Source organism: Amblyraja radiata, chromosome 1, assembly GCF_010909765.2.
Source record: "Amblyraja radiata isolate CabotCenter1 chromosome 1, sAmbRad1.1.pri, whole genome shotgun sequence".
Lineage (NCBI taxonomy): Eukaryota > Metazoa > Chordata > Chondrichthyes > Rajiformes > Rajidae > Amblyraja > Amblyraja radiata.
Window position 1 is genome coordinate 42,580,844 of NC_045956.1, and position 10,560 is coordinate 42,591,403.

Consider the following 10,560-nt stretch of genomic DNA (forward strand, 5'->3'; position numbering starts at 1 on the left):
CGGCCCCTGAAGAGACCCGCGGATATAAAACTCCTTTTGCTGGAGCATATCATGCTGGAGCTATGCTCAACAGCCATTCTTGGCTTTATGCCTTGTGGTATGCTTTCCAATACCTCCAACCTCAGGGTCAGAACAAAACTGCCCTAGTAAGCTCAATCTCCTCCATGAGGGAGACATTATGCAGCCCGTCTACAGGTGCTGCTGCCATGGGCCCCCAAGAGGACCCGTGGATATAAAGCTCCTCTTCATGGAGCTGATCTTCCCCGTACAACCCTTAACTGAAGCTGCTGCCACGGGCCCATGGGGTGACCTCACAGATATAAAGCTCCTCCTGGAGCCTGTCGTGATGGAGCATCCTTTCTATCAGGTGCTCCAATCTTACCAGACGTCCACAGACGTTGCTTTTATTGGGAGGTGAATCCTCCTGGCCCGATCCACGGCCTTACTTTTGAATGGCTTTTTCCCCCCCACGGGATTGGCCATAGTGCAGTCGGCACCCTGATACGGCAAGGGCTTACCCCTCCACGGGAACCACAGCGGTCTGGAAACCGCTGACCGCCTTGTCAGCAGCTGGAGTAGCGCACCCGAGATCCACCGGCTCCCATGTTCCGCGGTCTGGACCGGGTCGTCCCACAGCCCCTAGCCGGTTTCCCCGCGGCTCGACCGGACTGCGCTACAATATCCAGCAGGAAACCTCTGTAAAAGGCCATTCTCACGTTACGAGCTGACACAAGAGGTAACCCGAGTTAAACCTCGTGGTAATAACGTACGATTAACATACGGCATTTGTGGACGGAACGTAGTGCATCGTGGCGCTAACGGCAGGTTCTCATGTAACTTGTCTACTCTTGCAGAAAATCAAACATGTTTGAAATTTTCCACGAGTCAATTTTACTCTTGTGGTTAATAATTGAAACATTTTAACTCGATTTAAGAACGTAGTGGCCCGTACGTTTACCTTAGTGTATCATGAGTCTACCGTGGGAACTCTTTAACTCAGCGGCAGGCAGCAGCAGATTGTTGCTCCCTTCAGTTTCCCAGCGACAGTCACCTGCCATGCGAGAGAGATCATGCACTGTTGTAGGTCTCCTTTGCACGTCAGTGTTTCTGTCTTTCTCCACTCATTGTTGGCCCCATCTGTCACCACCCCCACCTACACCCCTCTGCTTCCCGGCCATGTGTGTGACCCCTTCCCTCCCCTCTCCAGCTCCCCGCCCATACAGGAGCTGAGACTGGGAACTGTACCGCCCTTGCAGGTGAGCAGGAGATTGTGGTTGTTTGCAGTTGCAGAGGAAGGGGGCAAGGGCGGTACAGTTCCCAGTCTCAGCTCCTGTCCAGGGGGGTGGCCGAAGACGTCAGGACCAACGGGACACCGACCCCCAGGCCCACTGCAAGCACGGAGATCCCAGAGACCCACAGCCAGCAGCAACTCCATCCCAGCCCCGCTCCAACTCCAGAGGAATACGCTCCCCGTAGGGGCAGAAGCTGATGGTGTGCAAGGTACGTCTTGTTCTAGGGGTGGCGGATGAGGGGGCACAGCTCGGGCTATGGGCGAACTGCCACGTCGCCGTAGCGGCCCATCGGGGAGCGGATTCCTCTGGAGTTGGAGGGGGAGGGGGGTATTGTGCTGTTTGATCACCCCCTGCTATCCCAGGGACAGGGAGACACAGCGGCTTTTGAGACTGGTGGGCAATCACTTCCAAAGTTCTGCCCACACAGTCAGTACACCTCTCCCGCACTAAGATCACCCCGCAGAGAATGATCCCAGCCTAACCCAAGAGCCATGTCATCCCAGACAGATTAATGATGCCCCCCCCCACCAACCTCTCTCCATCTCAACTCACGCCTGGGCACCAAAGCAACTCAGGAGGCAAACCTTGAGCTCCGTCTCACAACAATCTGATGTGCACATCCGTCCACATTCACAGATTTAATCTCCCGTCTCCCCGCAGTGTGTAGACATGACAGTAAATTCAATTAAAACATATCAAACCTGTGTGTTTCAAACAAATCATAAGTATAACTGCTCTGGCACTGGATGATGCGCATTTTCCCTTTGTAGGTCACATCAATAGATGCGGCCGCTCTGAATTATATCTTTAAAACAAAGCCACAGGATGGAGAGGTCTTCTTTAACACTGTTGCTTATTAAAACATAACACTGTTGCTTATTAAAACAAAACTTCAATCAGGATTGGCTCAAGAGTAACTCGGGAGACGAACTGGGAACATTGCAGAAATGACGTAAACGGGAAACTGCCGTCTACCCCTGGGAACTCGGGTAACCTCTTGATCTTTCACTTGTTATATCGTGCTCAACCATGACCCCTTCACTCGGGTTACCTCTTGCGTCAGCTCGTAACGTGAGAATGGCCTATAAGAAGAGGTTCCTGCAAGAAAACACAACCTGGTAAGTATTAAAACTTACCTGCAGGTTTAAACTTACCGCTGGCAGGAGTAAGTTGCCTGCCAGTCCGGTGCTTCGCCAGTGCGGATGACTAATGACACGCATGCGGACTGGCGGGGCTTCTTCACGGAATCACTCACGTGACTCAGAAGTAAAATTAGAGATTTTGCTGAAGGTTATTAGGTTTCATGCAGAAGCAGTCTGGTTGAGCCTACTGCACAACTCACCTGCTGACACAAGCAGCAATATTAAAATTGAAGATCAGTAGGAAATTAGCAGGGAATAAACTTACTACATTTTAAGTGCTCAACAGCTCCACTGTCACAAAGTAGGTGATAAATTATCAGTGGCGAGTTGTGTCGTGACTTGAGTGGAAATGGAAATAACAATTGTATTTTGGTCTGTAACAGGTAGGATGTCATCACGCTGGAAGAGTGCAGATAAGATTTGTGAGGATGTTGTCAGGACTTCAGGGCCTGAGCTGTATAAAGCTATAGCTCTTTGGTTTACGTTTGAAGTAAAGCCGTGAAGTGAAATGTCCCGGGCAAAGCCCAATGTGGAGATCGGCGATGGTGGAGGATACAGACAGCATCATCAGGCCAGTTCTGGAGCTTTTAACCATATAACCATATAACCATATAACAATTACAGCACGGAAACAGGCCATCTCGGCCCAACAAGTCAGAGCTGAACACTTATTTTCCCCTAGTCCCATCTACCTGCACTCAGACCATAACCCTCCATTCCTTTCCCATCCATATACCTATCCAATTTATTTTTAAATGATAAAATCGAACCTGCCTCCACCACTTCCACTGGAAGATAATTTCACACAGCTACCACTCTCTGAGTAAAGAAGTTCCCCCTCATGTTACCCCTAAACTTCTGTCCATTAATTCTGAAGTCATGTCCTCTTGTTTGAATCTTCCCCACTCTCAATGGGAAAAGCTTATCCACGTCAACTCTGTCTATCCCTCTCATCATTTTAAAGACCTCTATCAAGTCCCCCCTTAACCTTCTGCGCTCCAAAGAATAAAGACCTATCTTGTTCAACCTTTCTCTGTAACTTAGGTGCTGAAACCCAGGCAACATTATAGTAAATCTCCATCTACATTAGATTCCACCTTCAGGGAACTATGCACAGTTATTCCCAGATCCCTCTGTTCAACTGCATTCCTCAATTTGCTACCATTTATCATGTACGTCCTATTTTGATTTGTCCTGCCAAGATGTAGCACCTCACACTTATCAGCATTAGACTCCATCTGCCATCTTTCAGCCCATTCTTCCAAATGGCCTAAAGCTCTCTGTAGGCTTTGGAAATCTACTTCATTATCCACAACCCCACCTATTTTAGTATCATCTGCATACTTACTAATCCAATTTACCACACCTTCATCCAGATCATTGATGTACAGGACAAACAACAGTGGACCCAACACATATCCCTGAGGCACCCCACTAGTCACCTGCCTCCAACCTGACAAACAGCCATCCACCATTACTCTCTGGCATCTCCCATTCTGCCACTGTTGAATCCATCTTGATACTCCTGCATTAACACCCAACAATTGAACCTTCTTAACCAACCTTCCTTGAGGAACCTTGTCAAAGGCCTTACTAAAGTCCATATAGACAACATCCACTGCTGTACCCTCATCAATTTCCCTAGTAACCTCTTCAAAAAATTTAAGAAGATTAGTCAAACATGACCTTCCGGGCACAAATCCATGTTGACTGTTCCTAATCAGACCCTGTTTATCCAGATGCTTATATATATTATCTCTAAGTATCTCTTCCATTAATTTGCCCACCACTAACAGGTCTATAATTGCTAGGTTTATTTTTAGAACCCTTTTTAAACAATGGAACAACATGCGCAGTACGCCAATCCTCGGGCACTATTCCCGTTACTAATGACATTTGAAATATTTCTGTCATAGCCCCTGCTATTTCTACACTAACTTCCCTCAATGTCCTAGGGAATATCCTGTCCGGACCTGGAGACTTATCCACGTTTATATTTCTCAAAAGAGTCAGTACTTCCTCTTCTTTGAATCTCATAGTTTCCATAGCTACTCTACTTGTTTCCCTTACCTCACATAATTCAATATCCTTCTCCTTGGTGAATACCGAAGAAAATAAATTGTTCAATATTTCCCCCATCTCTTTTGGCTCTGCAGATAGCTGTCCACTCTGACTCTCTAATGGACCAATTTTATCCCTCGTTATCCTTTTTCTATTAATATAGCTGTAGAAACCCTTTGGATTTACTTTCACCTTACCTTTTAATGCCAGGATTAGACTCGACATTTTAAAGAAGTTACCAGACAAAGTTCAGACCCGCTGGGTCTGTCCTCCAAAGCGCGGTGGGGGGGGGGTGTGGTAGAGGGGGGATAAAAGGGGGGTAGGGGAGACGGGGTGGGGAGAGGGGAGGGAGGGGAGACCGCTGGGTCCCGTTCCTTCAATGTGCGTTTGCGGGCGGGGGGGGCTGCGGCTACGCATGCACACTAACCACCTCCCACATACTCAGGGGGAGGGGGATGAGGGGGGAATTATGGGGAGATGGGTGGGGGGAGGGGAGAGGGGGAGAGGGAGAGGAGGGGGAGAGGGAGAGGAGGGGGAGAGGGAGAGGAGGGGGAAAGGGGGGAGAGAGTGGGAGAGAGGAGGAGGAGAGAGACAGGGGGAGAGAGAGGGGGAGGGGAAGGAGAGGAGGGGGCAAGCGAGTAGAAGGGAGAGAGGAGGCGGGGAGAAAGGAGGGGGGAGAGATGAGTGGAGAGAGAGGAGGGGGGTGGGGAGAGGGGGGGAGAGGTGGAGGAGGGGAGTGGAGGAAGGGAGATGGGTGGGGAGGCAGAGGGGGAGGGGGAGCGGAGGGGGGAGGGGGAAAGGGGGAGAGTGGGACGAAGGGAGGGGAGTGGGGGAGAGGGTCCCGTCCATTCAACACACAGTTGCGGGGGGCGGGGAGGTTGCGGCGTCACACACACACACTAACCCCCCCAACACATACACTAACCACCCCCCCACACACACACCAACCCCCCCAACACACACACTAACCACCCCCCCAAAACACATACACTAACCCCCCCCCCCCCAACACACCAACACACACTAACCAGGGAAGGGACAGAGCGGGGATGGGGACGGGAGGAGAGTGGGGAGGGGGGAAGGGAAGAGAGGGGTAGGGAGTGGGAGAGGTGGGGATGTGAGAGTGGTGGGGGAGGGGTGGAGAGGGGATGGGGAAGGGGGAGAGAGGGATATGGGGAAGGGAGAGAGGGATGGGGGGAGATGGGGAAGAGTGGCAAGGGAGGGGGAGAGGGGTAGAGGGAGTGGTGGAAGTGGAGCGAGGGATGGGGAGAGAGGGGGAGGGGGGAGAAGGGGGAGGGAGTGGAGTTGGGAGAGAGGGAGGAGATTGGTAGAGGGGTGAGGAGAGAGGGGTGAGCAGAGAGGGGTGAGGAGAGGGGCGAGGAGAATAGGGAATGGGGAGAGAGGGGGAGGAGAGAGGGGTGAGGAGAGATGCGGAGAGAGGAGAGACGGGGAGACGAGTGAGGAGAGAGGGCTGAGGAGTGAGGGTTGAGGAGAGGGGGGTGAGTAGAGAGGGCTGAGGAGAGAGGGGGAGGAGAGAGGGGTGAGGAGAGAGGGGTGAGGAGAGAGGGGTGAGAATGGGGGAGAGAGTGGTGAGAATGGGGGAGAGATGGGGGGAGAGGGGAGAGAAGGGGAGGGGGAGAGAGTGGGGAGGGGAGGAGAGGGGGGGAAGGGGAGACAGGGGTAGGGGAAGGGGGTGGTAGAGGGGGAGGAGGGGAGAGATGGGTGGGTGAGGGGGGGTAGAGAGGGGTGGGGTGGGGGAGGGGAGAGGGGAAGGGGGATGGGAGAGGAGAGGGGTGGGGGAGGAGAGGAGGAGTGACGGAGGGGAGAGAGGGGAGGAGGGGAGGGGGAGGGGAGAGGAAAGGGAGAGGTGGAGAGAGATTGGAGGGGGAGGGGGAGGAGAGGGAGGGATTGGAGGGGGAGAGAGTGGAGGGGGAGAGAGTGGAGTGGGAGAGAGTGGAGTGGAGAGAGAGTAGGGGGAGAGAGAGGAGGGGGAGGGAGAGCGAAGGGGGAGAGGGAGATGGGGGGGAGAGCAAGTAGGGAGAGCGAGAGAAGGGGAGTGAGAGAAGGGGGAGACAGAAGGGGAGAGTGGGGGAAAGGCAGGTGGTGGAAGGGAGGGGGAGAGAGAGATTAGAGGGGAGAGAGAGATTAGAGCGGAGAGAGAGAGTAGAGGGGAGAGAGAGTAGAGGGGAGGGGTGAGAGAGGAGGGGGTGAGTGAGGGGGATGGGGGAGAGAGGAGGGAGGGGAGGGTGGAGAGGGGGGAGGATAGGAGAGGTAGAAGGGGAGGGGGAATGGAGGGGCTGGAGAGGGAGGAGGATGGAGAAGAAGGGGGTAGATAGGGAGGGGGGTAGGACAACTTGCTCTATTTGATTTTATTTGATTGTGCACACCAGGTTGATTGCATCCGTGGGACCACGTGAAGGTTGCAATCTCCCACCCGTCCCATTGTGATATCATATGTAAATGAGATCCATTGTGATTGTACATCTGTGAGATGGCGCTGTGACTCATGCAGCAGTTTGATTTTAGTGGGACCACGTGAAGGTTCCAATCTCCCACTCCTGTCCCATTGTGATGTCATATCATTTGTAAATGAGATCCATTGTGATTGGACATCTTTGAGATGGCACTGTGACTCATGCAGCAGTTTGATTTAAAAATGTTATTGATGTTTTATACTAAAAATGCGGGGAATTTATAACCAAATTTTCAAAATGTGGAGGAGGAAAAAAATGTGTCCGTAATGGCAAAGGGTGATTTTAAGGGTAAATCCACAAACGGCTTAAACTAATTTTCGCGAAATAGAATCCGTAACAAACCAACAAACCAATGAGAGTTTTAATAGTTATAAGATAACTTGAAGATATAAAATGATGCTGGAAATGTGGTGACTATTATGTACTGCCGCAATTGTTAATTCTGACCAAATTGGAGATGTCAGGACACTAAAATTGAGTAAAGGCTTCTGTGCTGCTTGGGAATTTTGGTCAATTTAAATGTGCCTTCTGCAGAACTGCTGAAGCTCCTGAATGGTGCCAGTTTGTCTGGAGCCCAGATAAGAGTTGCAGGGAAAGAATGGGACATCTGCAGTTTCTTACAATTAAGTGTAAATTGCATGAAATGGATTGGGTGAATGCAAACCAGACATACACATTGTAAATAATGTTGCAAAGCTTTACTTTGCTAGATGTTGATTGGGTTAAGTTTTGAGCCTTGTCTAGGTTTCTTGAATATCCAGGCATTTTATTGACTGACACTAGACTGGGGTCAGCTTAGAACGAGTTATTTACATTGGGGGCTCGACCGGGATCTCAACGGACCCCCAAATACAAGTTTGCAATTAAGGGTGTTGAGCTGTCTCGATCACGAGTGCAGAAATCAGCGCCACTGTGCGGTTTTTGTATTGATCTTCGGCACTTCGCTAGTCGGAGCAGATCGATCATTCGCAGGCTTGGGAAAGGGTCCCAATGAGATCATAGGAAAGGGGAAATCATCCGTATCGGAGGGAGAGGTTCACTGATTGATAACAGCGCGACGCGGCATTGAGATCAAGTGTTTGTGAACTGTGTGCTAGCGTGTTAAATTATTATTGTAAATTGTAAATTTCCAGCATTGTCTTTTTTAGTATCTTTATCGGATCCGAATTGTATGTACTTTGTAATTTGTGTATGAAAAAATATTTAGACCTTACTAAGAATCCAGAAACGGGAAGTAACATCGAAGGAGGAGGAGGAGTTTAAAGCGTGGACAGACATGCCAATCCAAGAGCCGACTTTCCCTCGGTTTGGTTGGAGAGGGTATAGAGCTGTTACTTCAATGTTACATCTGTGGGGAATCAGGACATTGGAGCCGTTCTTGCCCTGTGAGGGAACACAGAGCAGGAAGCGGTCAAAAACGAGTGCCACGGCGTTTAAGAAATCAGTGGATCCCTTGAGGTTATAGGGCCACTTGGGACCCCGGAAATAGAGGCAGAGAACACTGGCCAGAAGATCAGGGGGCAGGGACATTCTGGCAGCCACATCCATTCCGATAGCCCCGATCTGCCAGCTGGTACAAAGTAAACAGATGAAATCTGAGGACATCCTCACATGCCTCAATAATAATAATAAATTATAAGAACAAGAAAGAACACTGACCCTTCCGAATCCCAGGAAGAGAGTTACAAAGAAGCTGATTGCGATTGAGGAACCCCACTAAAAGGAAGGAATACGAAAAGGGAAACATAGTAGCTGCTGTCAGAGAGAGTAAGAACTAAAGGGAACTAAACTGACACTAGGGAGAGAAGAAATTAACTTATTGCGCAGGAGATATGGGAGTAGGGAAAAGGAGCTATTGTACTAACTTGTTACAAAGTTGTTGTGCCTGCAGGACAGTATAATCTACAGCATACTACTATATGGGGAGTGAGGTAAAGAATATGTGGACCCTTAACAACGGGCAGCAGATACAGCTCAGGTAGAATGTGTAGTTATTATCTCCATCCAGATAGTTCCCAGAGGCAAAGACCAACAACAATGAAGAAATGATACTGTCCTGTCCCTTTAAGACATCTGGGAGAGGCCGACATATAGAGAAGGCTGCTTCTCGCTTCTCAGTATCCCTATTCCTTTGAAACTAAAATTGAGGAAGAAGAAGAAGAAGATACCTACCCTAGTGCCCAACTTTAACATCATCTAACTTTTGACAACTGTGAAGGAAAAAGAAAATAACACCATCCAACATTTTCTAGAAGATACAGATAACCTATGACGATGATTGGGGCAAGCTCTAATTTGAAGAATTGAATTTCAATTTGAAAATAGACACTCCTCTGTGGTTTGGGGTAAGACACCTACTTTGCTCCTAAATTATAGTCATTAGAAATAAATTGACAACATTTTGAATTCGACCTCTAAAGTAAAGTAAAGTAAAGTATCCTTTATTGTCATTCAGACATTTCAGTCTGAACGAAATTGTATGCCCTGCAGTCATAACATAGAATATAAGAAAGTTAAAGTTAAAATAAGTTAAAATAACAAAACACACACTTAACACAGTTTAACATCCACCACAGTGAGTCTACCAGGCACCTCCTCACTGTGATGGAAGGCAAAAGTCTTAAATTCCTTGTCTCTTCCTTCCTTGTTCTCCCTCTGCGTTGAGGCGATCCCGCTTTCGATGTAGGGACCCCGCTGGGTGATGGTAAGTCCAGCGGCCGCATCCGAGCTCCGCGAACGGGCTGGTTCAATCTCTGCGGCCCGGGGCGGTCGAAGCTGCCGAAACAACCACCCTCCAGACCAGCAGATGAAGCTGCTGTTGCGGGAGCTCTGGAGAACCGGTCACCAACCTGGGACCTGCAAGCTCCCGACGTTGTCGTCCACTGGGCCTACGGCTTAGTTCACTGGGCCCGCGGCCGATCCTCTGAGGCTCTGAAGTTGGGGCCGCCGCCGCCGCAACGCCACCACAGCCCCGAAGTCGGCCAGTTACCGGCGAAGTTGGTAAGTCCTGGCTCTGATTTATCTCGGAGCCTCAAGGTCGGTCCCAATTGGAGGCCGCAAGCTCCGCAATTAGGCCTCAACGCAGACGGAGACGGAGACGGGGATACAACCAGAAAAGGTTGCATCCCCCCCGAAGGAGTAGACTAAAAACAAGTTTCTCCTCCCCCCCCCACCCCATACATACACAACTGAACGGGGGCGCCATCCTGCATGGTATGGCTGCCCAGCCTGCAGCTGTCTGTTTTTTCATCTCTTTTTTTTATTTTTAGTTAGTTAAAGTGTTTTGTTCTGGAGTTCTAGTCTTTTTTATGTGGGGGGGGGGGGGTTAGGGGGAAACTACTTTTCAGGATCCCTACCTGGTCGGAGAGGCAGCTTTTCTCCGGGCTGCAATTTCGACTCTTCCTCGCGGCCTACCAGTGGGCCTGGAGTGGCGTTTCCTGAGGGGACCGGCCAGAACCTCGTCTTCGGCAGCAGCACAGCGCTGGAGCGCTATCGCGGTGTGGGCGATGCCTTGCCCGGGTCGCCGCGCTGGAGCTCCGGTGAACTGGGAACGCCGATGAAACATCGCAGAGCGGCGGGACTGTGAGGCGG